General features: G+C 44.8%; 1 protein-coding gene across 7 annotated transcripts in view; it reads right to left on the bottom strand.

The window, feature by feature from the left end:
• DNMT3B (DNA methyltransferase 3 beta) overlaps positions 1 to 20,582 on the bottom strand; it is a 543,013-nt gene that overhangs the window by 208,176 nt on the left and 314,255 nt on the right. The gene's annotated exons all lie outside the window — the stretch shown is intronic.

Genomic DNA, 20,582 nt, shown 5'->3' with positions numbered 1-20,582 from the left:
TGGAACTTCTTTTGACTTCTGGACTTGGTCCCCTTCCTTTGCAGGTCTTCAGGTCCAGGAATCCAGCAGTTGTTCTTTGCAGACTTGGTTGGCTGCTGCAAATTCCCAATCACGAGGTGAAGTGTATCCTAGGGAAACTTGCAGTACTTTACTCCTGCATTTCTTGGCTCTTGGCTGGGGTAATTTACTTACCTTTACTGTATTCTTACTCTCCCAGCGATTCTGCACACACTACACTTGTCTAGGGGGGAATTTGTGATTTGCATTCCACTTTCTTAGTAAATGGTTTGTGTTGCCCCTAGACCTATTTTCCCCCATTGTATTCTATAGCATTTCCCATTGTTTGCACTATCCTATGTCTAATTACGTACCTTATTTTGGTGCCTATCGTATGTATTGTGTATAATACTTATCTCCAGAAGGAGTATTGTCTCTAAGATATTTTTAGTACTGTGTCACCCAAATAAATACCTTTATTTTTGGTAACACTGAGTATTGTCTTTACTTTTGTAGAAGTACTTTGTAACTATAAGTGGTATTGCAGGCGCTTTGCATGTCTCCTAGTTTCAGCCTAAGCTGCTCTGCTATAGCTACCTCTATCAGCCTAAGCTGCTATAACACTAATAAGGGATAACTGGACCTGGTATAAGGTGTAAGTACCCAAGGTACCCTTTACAAACCAGGCCAGCCTCCTACACGCGCCCCCAACGCCCCCTACACTGGATACTGGAGGCTGCAGAACGAAGGGCAGCGTGCATTCTCCTGAGTGGCAAACATGTCTATCTGTAGAAATCCCCACATCTGAAAGATGTGAAGAAACCAGATCTGGATGAAGACGCCACTTGTGATCTGCTGAGAAATACCGAGTGAGACTGTCTGCACGTACGTTGAGAACTCCGGCCAGATCGTCTACTATGCAAATCCGATGGTCCTGAGCCCAAGACCAGAGCCGCAGAGCATCTCTGCAGAGAAGGTGCGACCCTACACCTCCCTGCTTATTGACGTACCACATCGCAGAAGTGTTGTCCGTCAAGACTTCAACTGACCCCGAAGGGATGGGAGGAAGGCCTTGAGAACTGGATGTATTGCCCGTAATTCTAACAGATTGATGTGAAACATCTATTCCGCTTCAGACCAATGGCCATTGATCTCCAAGTCACTCAGATGGGCTGGCCACCCTAGAGTGGAAGCATCCGTTATGTCCGTGGTCACCGGAGGTGTGAGGCAAAACGGCCTTCCTTGGAAAAGCATGCCATCCACAGCCCACCATCGTAGATCCGCTGCAGCGTCTCTGGAGATCGTTATTGGCCCCTTCTGTGTTAAAACCACTGCTTGCGAAGGCAGCACTGGAGAGCCCTCATGTGCCAAAGTGCAGGAGTGACCAACAGAATGCAAGAAGTGAACAGACCGAGCAGACGTAGGATCTTGAGGAGCGGAACAGCCGCTCCCTTTTGAAACACTGGAATCAACGCCTGAATGTCCTGAATCCTTTGAGGCAGAGGGTAGGCCTGATTCAATGTTGTATCCAGTTAAGCCCCTATGAACAGGAGGTGCTGAGAGGGCTCCAGGTGAGACTTGGGCACGTTTACCGTAAAGCCCAGGTTGAACAACAACTGTGTTGTCATATACAAGTGATGCAGCACAAGCTTTGGGGACCCGGCTTTGATCAGCCAATAGTCCAGGTAAGGGAATACAGATACTCCCTTCCTTCTGAGGTCCCCTGCAACCACCCCCATCACCTTCTTATAGACTCAAGCTGATGAAATAAGACCAATAGAAAGGAGAGCAAACTGGTAGTGTTGCAACCCTACCACAAACCAGAGATACTTCCTGTGCGACTTCAGAATGGGGATATGAAAATAAGCAGCCTGTAAGTCGACAGACACCATCCAGGTTTCCTTGTTCACCCTCAGAAGCACTTATGCTAGGGTCAGCATTTTGAATTTCTCCTGTTTGAAGAACCAATTCAAAATCCTTAGGTCCAGGATAGACCTCAACCTACCATTCTTGAAAATTAGGAAATACCCGAATAGCATCCTTGACCCTTTTCCTGCTCTGGAACCAACTCCACTGCACCCTTAAGGACTTGCACCTCCTGCTGAAGCAACAGGAGATGATTTTCCATACAAAATGAATGACAGGGAGGGATGGCAGGGGAAACCTCCTGAAAAGGAAGGGCATAACCTTTTCCCACAATATTCAGTACCCAAGAGTCTGATGTGATTAACTCCCACTCGTGGAGAAAATGAAACAGCCTTCCCCCTACGGGAGAAGTATGATGCAAGATGGAGAGAAAACTAGGGCTGCTTTCCTTGATCGGTTCCCCAAGAGGAAGAAGATGAGACGGGAGACTGCTGAGTGGCTCCTCGTGTTCTAACCCTCCCCACCCTCTATAAGACTTATAGAGAGGGTTGGCAGGCTGCTGCATGCTGGACTGTGGCCTCCCACAAAAAGAGGACCCACGGCCAAAACCCCTGAATCTCCAAAAAAATCTAAAGGGTGTGGACGCTGAAGCCCGGAGTCCCAAGGACTTTGCAGTAGCCCTGCTGTCTTTAAAACGCTCCAAAGCTGAGTCGGCCTTGGATCCAAACAACTTCTCGCCATCAAACAGAAGGTCCAACAAAGTTGTCTGAACATCCATGGAAAAGCCAGAAGACTTAAGCCACACATGCCTCCTGGTCGCCACTGAAGCGCTCATTGCCCTAGCGACTGAATCTGCTGTATCCAAACCAAAGTGAATAACCTGCTTGGTCTCCACTTGAGTGTCCAACAGGAGTTCTTTAATCTGCCCCGCACTGACGAAAGCCTGGCACAACAGCTCTTGCCGTGTTCATCAAGGCATGAATATACCTCCCCAGCACACAGGTAGCATTGACAGACTTCAAAGCCATTCTACACGAGGAGAAACCCTTCTGTGCTGTTTGCTCCATTTGCTTAGACTCTCTATCTGATAGAGTAGCAGGGAACGACCAGGTGCAGTCCGGGCAGAACAAGAGAATTGCACTACCAAGCTCTCAGGTGTTGGACGCGGAGACAAAAACTGTAGTTCCCCTGGAGCAACTCTGTACCTCCTAGCCATATGCCTGGGAACCGCTGGAGTCGTGAACGGCTTCTTCCAAATGTCTAAAATGGGCTCAGTAAGGGCATAATTAACAGGGGGTAGGGGCTCCGAAGACGTAGAGGAAGGATGCAACACCTCAGTTAGAATGTTCGACATCACCTCCGATGCTGGTAAAGGAATGTCCAAGAACTCAGCAGCCTTTCTTATCATGCTGTGATAAGATGCTGCCTCCCCTGTGAGCTCGCCAGGGGATGGAAGATTCCACTCAGGGGATGTATCTAGGCCACTTGCAGAGTCCAGGCCCTTAAATTCACCCATGGACTCAGGAATCTCCCCTTCCTCCAACAGCTGTTTCAAATACTCCTGCTCCTCCAAGAGCCTCAAGGCCCTCCTTCTCGACCTCAGTCTGGCCTCCAACCGCGAAGTTGACAGAGAATTAGCCTACATCAACGACCCCGGTTTCAAAGCAGATGGACGCTCCGGTGGAGGACAGGGTGGAGGAGAGGGTGGAGAGACACTGCGTCCCAATCGGGACCCATCTGGCGCCAGCATCGACTCCATCGGCGCTGTTGGCAACATCATCTGGAGTGACAACGTCATCGGCGCCAAACGAGCACCTTCACCTGGATAGAAGGGTACAAACAGGGCTTGTTTGTACAGCGCCGGCAAACCCAGTGTGAAAGCTAATGGACCTCTGGGACCAGCCGGTGCATCCGCAGGGGCCATAGCTCTGTTGAAAATGCCAAACATAGCATTAAGAATGCTGCTAGTTCCGCTCCTGGAGTTGGGAAGGCAGGAAACCTCTGCTCGTCCTGAGGTGCTTGAACTGAATACGAAGCTTGTACCCTCGACTCCTGACCATGAGTTGACACAGGAGAAAAGTGAACCGGGGACTCGAAGATCTCTATCAACGTCGGCACTGTTGGACTGACCTTCCACGCCATTAGGTGCGGTATCAGAGGGGACCGAGACCGATCCCTGAAAGAATGGTTTTGAGAATCGTGCTGGCGCTGCTTCTTATGCGACTGAGGACTTGTGTGAAGAAGAGTCCCTCGATTTAGATCTTCGATGACCCTTATGCTCCTTCTTACCTTTTGCCAAGAAGAGCTTAGCCTCTCTATCCTTCAAGGCCTTTGGGTTTATCTGCTGCTAGGACACGCACCCCTCCACGTCGTGGTCCAAGCTTAGGCACCACAAGCAGTCCTCATGAGGATCTGTAACCGACATGCAACCCCCTCACTCATGACAAAGCTTAAAGCCCGATTTGTTCGGCAGAGACATTGTAACTCGACAACAAATCCTTTGAAACAGTAACTGTTCAAGAGCCAGGAAAAAACATTAGCGTTGAAGGCGTGGAAAAAAGGTAACTGACGTCAGCACGGCTGCGAAGACTTCTTATTGCTGAGATGACATCAGACGGAGTCACGTGCGGAGCCGTGCAATTGTGACGTCCTCGTCGACGTGGAAAGCTAGGAAGAAAATTTCCGTTGAATGCTGGTGCATTGGGAGAATTCATAAGGTGAGGAATTCACAGGTAGTTGTATCCATCAGAAACTTCACTTTTTCTGGAGTGCTTGTATTAAGACCCCCCGACTCCAGAGTAGAAATTTCAGGAAGCATTAGTGGAGAAAATTCCACTGTTTGGTTAGAATTAGCTTATTTGAATATAACTGGAGATCTAAACCTACATATGAAGGCGGATACTTTGCCCCAGACCTTAAACCTAAAGGAAGACCTGGAAGCAATTCAGCGTATCCAAGAAGTTGAAGGTACCACTCTCAAGGTCAGTCACTTGTTGGATCCGGTGTTTTCAAACCTGCCTCATCAAGATGTGCTAAAGTCTGTTCCTGTAGCGTGATCTGACCACTATGTTGTTCAATTTCCACTGCACCAAACAGAGTGTAGTTAACCTGTTGTAGGCAATGGTATAAATTGGATGACACCAATTTCTGCTACAGGGCAGTGTCCAGAAGGCTGACAGTAATACTGTTAATGCAGTACTGAATAGCAATTCCTGGTTAATTTTGGTGCTTAATGTACAGATTCCTCAAAGAGTGGTTAAGTATTAGACGAAGCCACATGCCCCATGTTTTGATAAACAGCAAACCGGTAAAAAAAAGTTGTAAGGTGCTTGAAGTACCTGGAGAAAATATTATGATATTACTGCATCAAAGGTTAACTTTACCTTGCTGCCATTAAAATCTATTATCAAATGATCTAAATCTGTTTGTGGATTACTTTGAAAAAATGTAAATTAAATGTATTCCAATTATTTCAGGGAAATCAAGATCGCTGGAACATTACAGCTAACTCAAATGAGCACAGGAGCCCTCACAGAGCATCTGCCTACTAGAGTTTTGCACTCGAACCACTGGACTTACAAAGTCTGCAAACCCTTATATCAAAGGTACAGCCAGGTTTTGTTTTTGGGACCTTAAAAGTGTTTAGCCAGAGCTATTGGCTGGCCAATGTCTTTAAGCTATGTTGTAAAGCATTGTGGCTCCTAGGAAGCATGTTGAAAAGATATTTAAAAAAAGGATATGGTGGCGCTGTGTGATGCTGTGCTGGTGCTGCGCTGATGCTGAGGTGGTGATGCTGCACTGATGCTGAGTTATTGCTGCGCTGGGAGTGTGGTGGTGCTGCACAGGTGCAGAGGTGGTGCTAAGCAGGTGCTGAGGTGCTGCGCTGGGGCTGAGGTGGTGCTGTGCTAGGGCTTAGGGGGTGCTGTGCTGGGGCTGAGGGGGTGTTGCACTGGGGTGGAGGTGGTGCTCCACTGGAGTGAACTGATGCTGAGGTGGTGCTGTGCTGGTGTTGTGGTGGTGCTCAGGTGCTGATGAGTGATGCTCAGGTGGTGCTGCTGAAGTGGTGCTGAGTGACGCTGACTGCTGAAGAGGTGCTGCTCTGCTGCTGAAGTGGTGGTGCTGAGGCGGTGTTGCACTGTCTACCTGCAATCAACAAAAAACGTATTTGCACAATAAATGGATGCTCAGTGTAATTTAGTTGAGCTTGTATTCAAAGAAATCTGGATATGAACAGGGTCTTATGTAAAACATACACACCTGGAATACAGCTTCTCTTTACAGCGAGCTTCCTCACACCTATTTATAAGCAGGTATAAAAAGGCAAACTGGTTTAGGCTGCCCATTTGAATCATTGATTCTGCCAGAGATTTATAAAATCGGCTTAAAGGTATGTGACACGCCCACACCTGTTTTCTTTTGTTGCACAAAGGGCGAATCCAGAAAACAGACACAGAGACTCAATGCCTACTGATGTCAACTGTGACCAATGACAGTACCTAAACATACTGGAAATGAAAGGCCCTAAGGTGCCAATTCCCTGGGCGCACCCCAGATACGGTTACGTGGGGAAGGACTTTGCAACTATGTCTGATGATTTTCAGGCAGAGATAGAATGAAAACATTTCTGGTGTATGATATTGAGACGGCACAGATGGGCTGCCAGTCTGTAACTTTTAGTCTGTGGGCAAGCACTCTATATTCTGGGGGGCAGAGAGCTGGTAAACAGAGTGCTCCATATTTTCATTATCATTTTATATATATAGGGTGGTTCCACCACAAAATAGACTTAGGGGGTCATTACGACCCTGGCGGACTGCGGTAAATTGGGGAAAGATACTGCCAACAGGCTGGTGGTACCTTCTACCAAATTATGACATTGGAGGTTTGGCTCAAGCCAAACCGCCAATGTACCGTTCTGTCCACCAGGGTAATAACAGCCGCCGGGCTGGAGACTAGGGTCTCCAGCCTGGCAGTCGTCACAATCCCACCCTCGGGATTATGACCCCGCCTACTGCCATGGTTTTCGTGGGAATCTTACAGCCACGAAAACCATGGCGGTAGGCACTATCAATGCCAGGGAACTCCTTCCCTGGCACTGATAGGGGTCACTCCCGCCCCCCTCCCCAGAATCCTCCCCCACCCTCCCCCTCCCACCCCCAATATCCACACACCCACACACACACTCATACACACACGCACACCCACATCCACCCATGCACTCACACATACATACCCACACTCCGCAACACACTCTAACATACATTGTAGCACACATGCATTCACAACACACAACATACACGTACACTAACATTCATTGAGTCACGCACGCATTCCACGCAAATCACACCTGCAGGCACGGATACAAAAACAGACACATACCCCCCCACACACACACGCACCACCCCCACACACTCACACAACACCCCTCACGCCCCTCTCCTGTCAGAGAACCCAACTTACCTGCTTGCAGAGGGTCCTCCGGATGGAGACGGGACGCGGCCGTGCTGCCAGCAGCAACATCCGCCAGCAAAACACCACCAGGCCATATCATGGCTCATGATATGGTAGGCAGTGTTTTGCTGATGTGGCACTGCTGCTGGCAACAGTGTCACCTTACCGCCCGCCGCCATGAACGTTGACGGAATACCGCCAGCCTTCTGGCAGTATTCCGTCTGCGGTCATAATACAGTTGGCGGCTGGTAGTCACAGTGACGGTATGTTGGCGCCCGTCGCCGTGGCGGTAGGCAACAGTTACCGCCAATGTCATAATGAGGCCCTTATTGCCTCTAGCTGGCAAGCTAATGGTCATGAGTATGCACATTAATGCTGATAGGTCTGTGAACTGCTAGTGATACCCAGTGATGTTGCTGATACCTGCCAAGCCAGTCTGTGCATCACCGATGGGCAAGAAACCTGCTCTTGATCCGAAAACGAGGCAGTGCTAGGCTATCAGTCCATGTACAGCAGTGAGTCAGTAGCTCATCCATGGCACGTGTTAAGAGAATGTCTGGGTATACTCTTGTACGAATACAGCCACCGGTGGGAAGCACGAAGGTCTCATTACAGTGCCCTTAGTTTGGAACAGAAGCCCAGAACACTGTGGCGCAGTTTCAGAATCTCTGGGCAAAGACACAGAAACCGCTGCAATACTTGCCTTTCTCACACTGAGGCCTCCTTGGCTTTTGTTGTGGCAATTTGTTCTGTGGGAGTCAGAAGGAAATGGTTGGATACTCACTGCGTGCAGCAGTTGCTGTACTTGTCACTGCAATATAGCTGCTATGAAAGCCCACGTTGATGCCTACCAAGGACATGGTGAATGGAGGTACAGCAGCGCTCTGTCTGTGTTCGCCGGTGGCGCTGACCTGAGAAGTCAGACTGCCTCACAGAAAATTGAGGTTATCTCAGGCTCCGCAGGGTAATAAGGTAAGACCAGCAGCTGAGAGCAAAATCTCGAAAATTCTCGCCCCTCTAACAGTGTGTGTGCGGAGGGAAGGAGCACGTGCCGCTCGAGAGAGCTCTGACATCACAATCTACATCAGCCTGAAGCTAGGATTCTCCAAAGCTATGCTCTACTTATCAATGTCAGCGCAAGGTCGGGGCAGGGCGCTTTGGTACCCATAGTAGGGTCAGGCAAAATATGCTGGTCATTGTGCCTAATGAGTTGCACTCTTGGCCATGTGAAGGACAGGCAAAGGTAACTAAAACCTGGCGAAGGCCTCAGGGCAGGAACAAAGTTGGGAGAAATGTAAAGCATTTACCAAACAAATCAAAGGAAGTAGGAACGGCAGACAATGAACAAACGAAAATGATGGGCGTGTAACGGCCGTGGTGAAAACCCACAGAAGCAGACACAGCATGTCGAAAGACAGCACATGTGCTCTGCCTAGGCTTGACCTGAAAAGGGCAGGTTCTGTTCTTTAGTCTGTTAAATCTCTCCATCTTTGTTGCAGAGGTGCAACAGGATTGGAAACATGCTAAAGTGAATCCTCTCTTTAAAAACTTACCCTAGTTCACGCCTTTCCTGAACATTCTCTGGCGAACGTTTTGGAGAAACATATGAAGAGTCAACCGATGAAGTATTTGAAGGAATAGCAACTATTCCACCCTTCTCAGAATGGCTTTATGCAGGCTTGTAGCACCAAAACGGATTTGCTCAAGGTGACCGAGAAGCTTCACCGAGTGGTGGATCAAGAGAGCACTGCAACTGTAATTTTACCAGATCTATGCATGGCTTTTGACATCGTACCCCATAAGGTGCTCTTGGGAGAACTGAACAACATCGGGGTATAGGTAAGGGCGAGGACTTCGCTAACCCCCTCTCTAAAGGATCGCTCATTTTGTCTTCACCATTGGCCTCTACCAAGCATCTACTGGAGTTTGGGGGTTCCTCACAGTTCAGCTTTAAACCTGACATGTTTTAACATCTATGTTCGGCCACTAGTAGAAATTGTGGACTCCTTTGGGTTGTCTTTAGTATCATATTTAGTATCATATTCTGATGACACCCAGCTGATCTTATCATTGTCATAGCTGGAAAGGGATCCTGAATTTTTCAAGAACTGTAAATTGGCTGTGGCACAATGAATGCACTCAAACCTCTTAAAGTTAGATGCCAATACAAAAAAGATTCTAATAATGGGCAAACACTTGTTGGAATGGGGTCTGCATCGATGGCTTAACCTGTTAGGTTAAGCCCGTAATCCCAAACCAGTAATTAAGAATTTAGGAGACTGGGTGGATAACAAGTGTTCCTTTGAGCCATAAAATGATATACTGCTGCTTTTGGGCTAATAAGAAGCCTGAAGAAATGTTTAGGCTTTTTTTCTCCATCTGTTCAGTAGATGAGTGTACAAGCCTTGTCAGTTTGCGCCTAGGTTACTGTAACATTTTGTATTTGGGCTCCCCTGGGTATGCTAAAAATAGAGTGTAAAATATTTCTCCATCTGTTCAGTAGATGAGTGTACAAGCCTTGTCATTTTGCACCTAGGTTATTGTAACATTTTGTATTTGGGCTCCCCTGGGTATGCTAAAAATAGAGTGCAAATTATTCAGAATGGGGCATCAAGACTGCTATGTCACTTGCCAAGAACTCATTCTGTCTCGCACTTCGTTCGCAATCTACAGTGGCTCCCAGTGCAGAAGAGTAATTAATTTAAGGCACTATGCATGACTTATTGAGTCTTTGACAAAGTGGATGCACCAAGCTTGTTTTCGCTGCTTCAGGCGTACCACCCTACTTGGTTGCTAAGATAGTTAGACCGCAGCCTGATGGTATTTCCTTGTTTTAAGCTGGCAGGATAAAGAGTAAAGTCCTTCAGCGTTTTAGCAGGTTATATGTCGGGACCACGAGTGCTTCAAGCACCCATGGCTCAACAATGAGGTCGGAACAATGACCTCGTTCTTATCACTAATGCCTTTACCACGAATGTGTTTACAACGATTTTTCGTTGTAAACGCATTCCTGATAAAGGCATTAGTGATCAGCATGCACGGTTCCAGCAAGCTTCCCCCCTGGTCCCCCACCCCAAAAAATTACTGCGACCCCCCCATCCCCACAACTACCCCAACCCCCCACCCCCAAAATTACCACAACCCCAACCCCCGTCCCCTAAAATCTAAACCACCCCAACCCCCAACCCACCCCTTAAACCTAAACCCTGACCCCCCTCCCCCCTAAACCCTAATCACCCCCAGCCCCTACCCCACCCCACAAACTAAAAATATCCTGAGTCCCCACCCCTGCCCCTAAAACCTAAACACCCCAAACCCCAACCCACCCCTTAAACCTAAACCTTGACCCCCCACCCCCTCAAACCCTAATCAACCCCAGCCCCTCACCCCACCCCACCCCAAAAACTAAAAATACCCTGAGTCCTCAATCCCGCCCCTAAAACCTAAACACCCCAACCCCCAACCCACCCCTTAAACCTAAACCCTGACCCCCCCTCCTCCCAACACTAATCACCCCGAGCCCCCCACCCCACCTCACCCCAAAAAAACTGCCCCAGCCCAACTCACCTCCTCCTTCACCGCGTTGACTCCGACTCCCTTCTTCTGTACTTTAACCACGCATGTACGTGGTTCAGACATGCGTGGTTAAGGTACGAAAACCAGGAAGTCGTGGAAAACGAAAGCACTGTTTTGCTTTCGTTTTTCACGACTTTGTGGTTTCGGAGTCGTTGTTCCGGGTGTTTCCCATTTTAGCATCTACCTTTTGGAACAAACTTCAGATCCACTTACGCAACGTGACAAATCATTTTAATTTCAGGAAGGTGCTCAAGAACTTGCAGTTTTACTTTTAAAGGTAAATCCTCTGCTTTTTCCTCAGGTGCGGTAGGAAGCCCTTCCTAGGACATCCCACGCGTGGTATAAATTGGTGTAACATAACATAAATAACATACCATACTGGGGCAATGCTCGATTTTAGGGTAAGAGCCTGTTGGTGCTCAAATTGTCACCTTCTGAGACAGAAATAACTGGTACAGATGAGAAGTACTGGGTTAGTTGACCCCATGTAATTGTATTGATGTATGTGATTTTCACACTGTGGGTCTGCAAGGGGCTTTCTATTTGCGATTTCATTTAAGAGTATGTAAATAGTTATAATTTTGTGCAAAGTATTTACTTGTGTGTTCATTAGATTACTTTACTTTTTTTTAGAGGTGTATTTTCTGGACCTTGATTTATTGTTATTTCCGTGTGTTACTGAGTTTTGATTTCCTAGTCCACATCGCCTCCCTTAGTCAGCCTCCGACGGCTTTGACTCATTACTCTGAGATCAAAGTGCTAGAGGAGTTCTTTTGGCCCCAATTTGAGCAAACAATGTATAGAGGCCGAGGACATCAAAGGAAAGGCCCCCACTGACAGAAATAGGGACATGCAACTATTGACTCTTGGGACGTCCTGAACCAGATTTCTCAAATAAAACAGGGAGGAAATGAACTTGTGAACTCTCTGATAAGTAAAACTTCAGGAGTTTTATACTGTGAACTGTGTGACATATACAGTAGGATGTGTGCTGTGTCTGTTTCTCTTTTTAATTTGTTATGCGAAAGTTATTTTGATTTAACACATTCTGAATGGCATTGTATGCCTCTTGGCATACGATGCCATTCAGAATGTGATAAATCATAATCCCTGGAAGATGGTAATCTGCTTATTATGGTACCACTTCCATCTTGGATGCATCCTGCATTACTCCAATAAATCATCCTTGGTGTTCAGTTTCATTTAAATAATTAAACAAAGGGATTTTACATGGTAAAGTCTGACAAATGCAGTAAGAATGGAGGTTTCAGCTCTGACAAATATAATAGGAAGGACTTTCACAATGTGACCTTTCCAGAAACCTAAATAGAAAACGATTTTAGAATGTGAACTCAATAAGAACGGGTATTACATTTCAAACTGACACATACACCAGAAAGAGGTTTCATATGGTGAACACGGTGGTCAATACAATAGCAAGAGGTTTTACTTTATGAACACCAGGGTAAAGCACTGTAGAATGGCTTTACATTTATATATGACCAAAAGGAAGGGGTTTACATTGTATACTCTACGACAAATTAAGTAAGAAGGGATTTCATACATGTCTATCTTCTTGGTCTGGCACCGAAAAATGCTTAATATCTCAACAAGGGATTTTTAAAGTTCATGTCAATTTAATTTGAGTCTTCCGAAAACGTCTGCTGGGGCTCTTTAACAGAGACCACACTGTCATGTTTTTTATTTTCAAGTTAAAGCCAACATGCCTGCTTTTTATTTTTAAAGATGAACAACTTGCACAGCCTGCAGGCCTAATCTTTGATTGTGATAAACCTCACGTTTTTCAGTGGGCTCATATAAGAGCACTGTTTTCATAGGATTAAACCCTGCTGGTTTGCAATCGCAACATGGTATCCCACTGCTGGTGGGAGCAGCATACATTTGCAGGGTTAGTTGCCCCCTGTGATATTTCTTCACGGTTCATGATCTGCATCCTGGTTAATCTATGAGGGTCCTAAAGGAGGATTTCAAACTTGTAATTTCAAAAGAAATACTGCAAATAAAGTATAGTGTGTTAGCTTGTGTTTGTTGCTCAATTTTATGTTTCTACACTACAGGATCTCCTTGAACCACCCTTAGACTGCTTTGCCTCAATAGCCAGAGAGTCAAGTTTACATTGTGAACTAACTCTTTGACAATGATCTAAGAAGAGGGTTTAAACTATTAATTCTATGACAAATGCATGAGAAAACTGTTTTATATTGGGAACTCTGTGTCAACTATACCAAGTACTCCTTCATGAATAACATAGCCATATAGAAGGACTATGGATTGTTTATTACTAAGAGACCTTCTGACACAGATCTCTAGGTTAGGTGGTGCTAGAGAGGTCTTGATTTTATTGCAAATGTGTGTAATTTTATGTTTAATATTTAGTTGTGTGAATTAAAGTGCTTTTTCTTTTTTTAAATAAATCCTGATTTTCCGATGTCAGATTCCCATCAATTTCTCCCAGACCTTTTTTAAAAAATATGTATTTTTCCTGTTTAATAAAGAAACAAAACATTTATCACAGTACAATCACGGGCTGCTTATCTATTGGCACTAACAGCATTGACATTTACAGCAATAGAAATATTTCTGAATAATGTGCTGACTGCACATCTTCACAACTATCATCCAGAGGTCATGGTACATTTACCTCCACCACACACTCTGGCAGCTATATCAATTTCTGGCTCGATGCTCTCTGACAAAAGTTAAGTACCATTTCTTGATCCCCTCCGCCAACTTCTTTCAAAGCCCTTCTGTCTCTTCTTTCCAAGGTACTGTCATGTGTATAGCTCTGTTTTCAAACATTCCTTCTACTTTGTCACACATATCAAATGTGTCACAAGTTGTGATTTCCAGTAATTTATCACAGAGTATCCCTGAAAAGGTTTGATGAAATTCTGCTGTGCGGCAATCTCCTCCAGGCATGTTCCCTTTTAAAAAGCAGTGGAGAGTCTCAACAAGTTCATCCATGTGACTGGATATTCTAGCATGTCTTCTTGTTCAGTCTCGGTACCTGCATCTCCTTCATGAATGTGCAGCAGGAAGAATCCTTCGTCATAATTTATAGGCTTGTTTGAAGGACAGGTGGCAGTCTGCATTTATCCCCTGCTGCGTGATCACTTGGTTTCACCTTCTTGCCTTCAGTTGGAGCATATGCTTGTCAGATCTGTCCCTTTTCAACCGGCATGCCAAAAGGCAGCCAGTTTTGTACCCTTCCCTGTGCAAATGTTGTCAGTGGGACATAGGCATGAATTTACAGGACCAGTCCATGTGTCGTTTGGTATCCAATATTTGCGCTAATTTCCTTTGATTTCTTACTACTACATTTTCTAGCTGTTATAGAATGCTTTGTAGCTTTATCAGTGTGTTTTGTTGCTGTAGTTTAATATCCTACATTTTAGCCAAGCACTTTCTCCGTGGCACCACCTTGAACATTTCCTACTGTTCAATCCTTCTCCCCCATCCATCTTCAGTTTAAGTCACAAGAATGTTGAAACATTTCTCTAATCTATTCAACAAAAAGCTGGTGCGTCAGAGCCTTCGAATGGAGGTGACATGCAAGCTCTCTGAATCTGTCTGTGTAGTGCACCAGCTTTTTAAAACCCTAATCAGTATGCTGTCACCCTGGAATCTCCGCCTGCTGCCTCTTTCTGCAGGACCCCTCCAACCGCAAGTAACTCCAGCACCGGACCCAAAACCAAAAGACACCACTGTACCCAAGCCCCACAGTCTGAGGAAAGGTGGACCAACAGTGTCCCTATGTGCCAGAGGACCTCAAGGAGCTGTGAAGTTTCTGAATGCAGTACATGTTTTTTCCCCATAGGATAACATTACTGCACCCAAACATTGCAGTGTGTCTACTTCTGAAAACTGTAAAAATCCAAAACTCGAAAAGTACTCATATGATTTTGATGATCTTGATATAAAAATTTATATAAAAGTATGTGTTTTTTTATATAAACTGGTGTCAGATTTCTTTATTAAGTTTATGTCTCACTTACTGCATATGTGTGTGTATTACATGCATAGCACTACCCTCTGACAACCCTAACCGCTCGCCCACACTACCACAAAAGAGAGCACTTGGGGTGTCATTTCTCCCTCCGTAATACCTCTGGGGTTTGCTTGGACTCTTTACACAGTGACCGCTTTTTGGTCCACCAAATAAAGAGTCAACTTAATACAAAGTGGTTCTACAACTCTTGCGGTGGTCATTGTCGCTCTAACATTCTGCATTAGTAATTTCCTTGTTCCTTCCATTACAATGTCTTTAGGCTAACACCCCCCCAACCCCAGTCCCAGGAACATTGCAATCTGCATTTTTGAGTATTTAGTCCCTTCAGTTCTCAAGCCTTGCAAATCATCTTTGATGTTCATCGGCTGCATTTGTACCTGCCAAGCATGACTGACTGTGATAGAACGTCCCCTTCGTCCTCCCTCTGATAGACAGCCAACCTAATGACTCAACATTTCAAACAGGACAAACGCCCACAAACTTTCTCTCTATGGACTGTATGACAATAATAAGGTCTCCACCATGGTCCCAACCCTTGCGTCTCATCCTATAAAGCTTCAAACACAAAATATATAACAAAATAAAAAAAAATCTGTCAAAGAAAACTCTCTCCTTCCTTCCAAGAGCCTTAGATGGTGCTCCATGCCCACACTGGATACAGGTTCATTTGTTTCTATGAACTCCATGGACCCACCTCTGGTGCTATACTGTGTATAGAGTCGCAGTGTCAACAACTTTACATTCTGTGTTTTCACCCTAACCCCCGATGTTGTGTGCTTGAAAATTAAGAACAGACTGAAGTAACTTACAAGTATACTCTATATTCTAAGCTTTCCGATCCCCACCAAACCCATCGTAGTCATATGTTCAGTTTTAGTTGCAGGGTATGTCTCACCAATCCTTCAGTGTGTCCACTGTAGCCTTTCCTCTCGTCCGTCGCCTCAGCTGGAAGTGTCTGCTCTGCTGTTGTCTTCTTTGCCATACATCCTTTGTACACCTACAAAACTTCTCATAGCTCGGCCTAGGGGCAATCATCAATGTTGCATTATTTTGGACTAAACTCCTACCTGTTCTTCCAGCAGTGTTCTGCGCCCCTAATGCTACTCTACCTCCTGCTGATCTGCATGGTCTCTTACTTCTTCCGATGCTTTTGTCGCTTTCTAGGGGAGGCCTTGTCCCACACGTCATTTACCACCCAGGATGAGTCTAATCTTCAAGGGAGTCTGTACTGAATTCCTAGTGCCTTTAGTTTCTGCTTTACTTCTAAGAATGACTTTCACATATCTTGCACTAATCTTGTGAAGCCTTGAAATATTGCAGTGGGGTGCTTTTCATGGCAAGGTGATCCATTATTCTTGTATTAGTTTTCTTTTCATTTACCAATATACCTACTGTGAGGGGAACCCTCCACTAGTGGGCGGGAGTTGCTGGACTCCAGGTCGCTTTTTATACCCACACTAACCAGCTCTGCCCCCCCACCTTGCAAGCATGTTTCCTCCCTTCTGTCCTTTAGAGGCAGGGCTATATATTTTTGAATGTCCGTTTGCGTATCTGCTGCTGGCATGCCAAAGGAAAGCCCGTCTGCGCCCGGACTGCTCCAGGGATTCTGCCAGTTCAGGGGCAGATTTAAAGGGCCAATTATATTTGCGGTAGTCTCAAGCTCACTTACTAGAGCTACACCCTAAAGGTAAAAATAATGGGTGTCATCCTGTTAATTTAGACAAAGTAACTGTGCCTTTCATGTTAGCCCAACAGGAGATACAACTATCTCCATTCCTCCTGCGAAGGTTAGGTCAGGGAGTGTGACGAAGGGACCAGATAACCACATAAGATTGAATATACCTTAGAAAGGTGCATTCTCTCACTAAAATAGATACGAAGCCATGGACTTAGTTCAATCCATGGCATTAGATTGTCTCTTTATCACAAAGACATGGCCAAAAGAGCACTTAGGGCATGATTTTGTTGATGCTGTCCCTACAGGGTATCTGATTACTTGACAGGACTGCCCCTCAAGGATGGGTGGCCGTCTAGCCACAATTTTCAGGGACTCGCTTAACTGTATACTTGAACCGATGGTTACTCTTTCCCAGAATGCATGTGAAGTGGCATCCTTTTAATTGAAAGTTCATGCTAAAGACACTTTCTCTGCACTACTCGTCTATTGCCCGCCCTTGCTCACATGCAAATTTTTCATCTTCCTGAATCATATCTTGGAACTATTTTTTAACACAAACCAATTTTACGATTTTGGGGGATTTTAACTTTTATTTAGAAGATTTATTCAGTCGAGATTCCACTTCTCTCTGTGAGTTTATGTAATCTAAATATTTCTCAGTTAATTCAATCATCTATCCACACTGCGGGTCTTACCTTTGACAGGAGTTTTACAAATTTTGATGGGATATATTCCCCCTCAACTGGTCTGATCACTGGGGAATTAACTTTGGGTCTATTACTCTCACCCTCTGACTAGCACCGAATGTGCACAGAGTAGGTCTTAATCTTGTAGAAATTGGAGTAGGATCACGCTGGAGGATATGTAGGGTGCCCTTAGTACCACAGCATTGCGTATAGACCTCTCCTCTTGCCCCCCAGCAGCAGATTTTGCAAGCTGATATGGAAGATGCTTCAAATGCCCCTTTGAAAGGCAAGTTTTTCACTAAGAGAAAAATTTCTGCTCCCTGGTTCTCGGATAAACTTAAAGAACTTAGGCAGCTATGCCGCAGACAGGAGCACAAATGGTGCATTAATTTGGACCTAGTTTGAGAAAAACAAGCATAAATCATTACTTTTAACATATAAGTGCTCCATTTTCAGGGCCAAATCTACTAATTATACAATTAAAATGTCAGCCAAAAACTCTAATAAAGAATTATTTAAAGTTATCAAGTGTCTTTCCAAAACAGCCTCATCAGCAACAGTGATGAGTTAGCTGACTTTCTTAGAGATAGAATTTTAAATATATATTCTAAATTTGATCACTCCAGTGCAGTTCTGGACTCTATTAGGATTCCTTACTCCTCTTCATATCATTCTTCGTTATCTGTCTTTGCACTGACTTCAGATTGTCAAGTCAAGGAACTTTTGATGGGTATTAAACCTTGCTCCCGATAGATTCCAGCCATCCCAAAATTCTGCAACTTGCTTCTGATTTAGTTGCATAATATTTGGTGAAGATTTTTAATAAGGTTCTGGAAACAGGAATCCTTTCTAGGCTTTGGAAAGAGGCCTTCATCATCCTTACTTAGCCCTACTCCTTTTAGTCTTTATGTCTCCCCTCCAACGGCGTTTGTGTGGACCTTCAGTTTTCATGTTCTGTTGTATGCTAACAACACGCAAATTATTGTGTTGACTATCCACGGTTTACTGTTGATGGCACGTAAATTCCAATATCGTATAGCTAGTATTCGTATCTAGATGAAGGACACTTTTTGAAAGTTGAATGCAGATAAAACCAAGGTTTTGGTCTTTGGGGCACAGCAGTTCATCTAGTCCGAATGATGGGGGTCTGAATCATGTGGCCCATTACCCACTATTGTGGCGTCAGCCAAAAAACTCAGGTTTCTTTTTGAGAAATCTGAATTTTAATATAAAGGTCTACCGCATCACCAGTGTCTGCTTTTACATTACTAGAACTCTGAAAAAAAAAATCCTTTCATGCATGAAGAACTTTGCAAATCAGTGGCCACTCCTTTGATCACATCTTGCTTTAACTACTACAATGTGCTTTATCTGAACATCACAGTTCTTCAATGAACAAGCTTTGGGCCATCCAAAATGCTACAGCACATCTTATTTTGAAAACCCCTAAACATTTTTCTGTCAAAGAAGGCATTCAGGCCCTTCAATGGCTCCCAGTTAGGAAGCGAGTGATCTTCAAAGCTCTTTGTACAGTATTCCTTGCACCGCACCAAAGGGAACCCAGGCTCATCAGATCTTTTCAGTGGAATGTGCCAAGCAGGCCATTCAGATCAGCATCTAGGTCAGCATCTAGCAGGAAGGTGGTAGTTCCGAGGTTCAGCAAAGCCAGATGGGGAGGATGTTCCTTCTGCTACTGCTACAAAAATATGGAATAAACTGGCTCAAATGTCTGAAATTGAGTCGTTGCCTATTTTCTGCAAACATCTTAAAACCTTTCTCTTTTCTGCTTAGTTTTCTAACTCTCGGAGATCTTCTTTTGGCAGTGTTGTACACTCTTTAGATTGGCTTACCACTTTGACACCCTTAGGTTTAGTGTGCATTACGAATTATTTTTTCATTCATGCAGTATATAGTATAGTAGTATCTCAATATGTGAATACTTAGTAATTTACACACTAGGTGGTGGTCTGGGCATCAGCCCCATCGCCCTGGGACCCCTTTCAAAGGTGAAGAAAGCAGACAGATCTTTGGGTTATAGATTATTCAATGTTCAGTTCTCCAGAAATAATTGCACCTATTTTGTATCAGCTCTGGCAAGAAACCCAAAAATTTACTTATAGTTGCACCTGGAGCTAACCTCTGCATTTTCAGCCACCCGCCTCTCCCCAGCTAATAGGTACAGTCAAGTTGACTGCTTAGTTTATTCTTCAATATTTTCAACTCATAGTAAAGAGGCCCCACGCTTTCCTTGGCTAACTTCAACCTATCCACAATTTTTCTCGTATCTATGCAAATAAGGGTGACTTCAAAAGTGATGATGTCTCCAGCGATTCTCTGGATCATCATTATGATGTCTTTTATTGTTGGCTTCATATGTCTGGGGCCCTGGCCCCCATTTTGCTGATCTGGTTTGTCTTGTTTCCTGTTTGCTCCTTTGCATACTGACGGATCTTGTTAGATAATATAGGTTTGCTTTCTTTGCCCTTTTGCATGGAGGTGCAACGTCCCTCTTCACAGATATTCCTCTACTATTCTGAAGAGCCAACAGTGGTGGTTCGTTCCCACTTGAGCTAGCATCTGTTTCACCATTCCTTGCATAAATGACTACTTATAACCTTGTTAGGGTGCCATTTGACACAGCGCCCTTGTGTTATTTATTAGCCATTAGTTATCACTTATTGTTTACCTACATATAAGTATGTCAACACTCAGGATTCAAGAACTCTCTTACCTGATGGAGTCAGAAGATCTGTTTAACTATACTTCCCTTAATTTATGCCCAGCTATCTTCAATCCCTGCACACTATCCCCTCTTTTACAGTGTCTTCACCACACAGAACTAGGGGTGCACTGGTGACATGCTTTCAATAACCTGAGGAGAGTTTCTCACAAAACTGTGATGGCTCTTTCCACCGAAAAGGGAGAAAGCAAGGAAGAAAACAAACGTGCAAGGGTGAGATAAAGAGGCAGGGTGTGTCTGGTGGTGGATGAAAGACACATAAGGTGGAATCAAGTCTATGCAGCCTTGGTATTCAGCAAACCCAACATTCAAAAACGCCAGCGATGGACTTTTGAGCAAACCTTTTGGCCAGGCACTTCTTTTACAAATTAAATGTTGCAGAAACCACCCATCTGGCTTAAATCCATTCAATGAAACAAAATGTCAGAGTCTACAGGCATTATAAAATATGTCAGGGACAGGATATAATATCCAAGTACTTCAAGGCAACATACGATACTGGAAATGCTATACAAATGTGCAATACAACGCAGTATATGACACAGTTCTCTGGTTATT

The sequence above is a fragment of the Pleurodeles waltl genome, chromosome 7 (genome assembly GCF_031143425.1).
Source record: "Pleurodeles waltl isolate 20211129_DDA chromosome 7, aPleWal1.hap1.20221129, whole genome shotgun sequence".
NCBI lineage: Eukaryota > Metazoa > Chordata > Amphibia > Caudata > Salamandridae > Pleurodeles > Pleurodeles waltl.
This window is presented reverse-complemented; position numbering and strand designations above follow the sequence as displayed.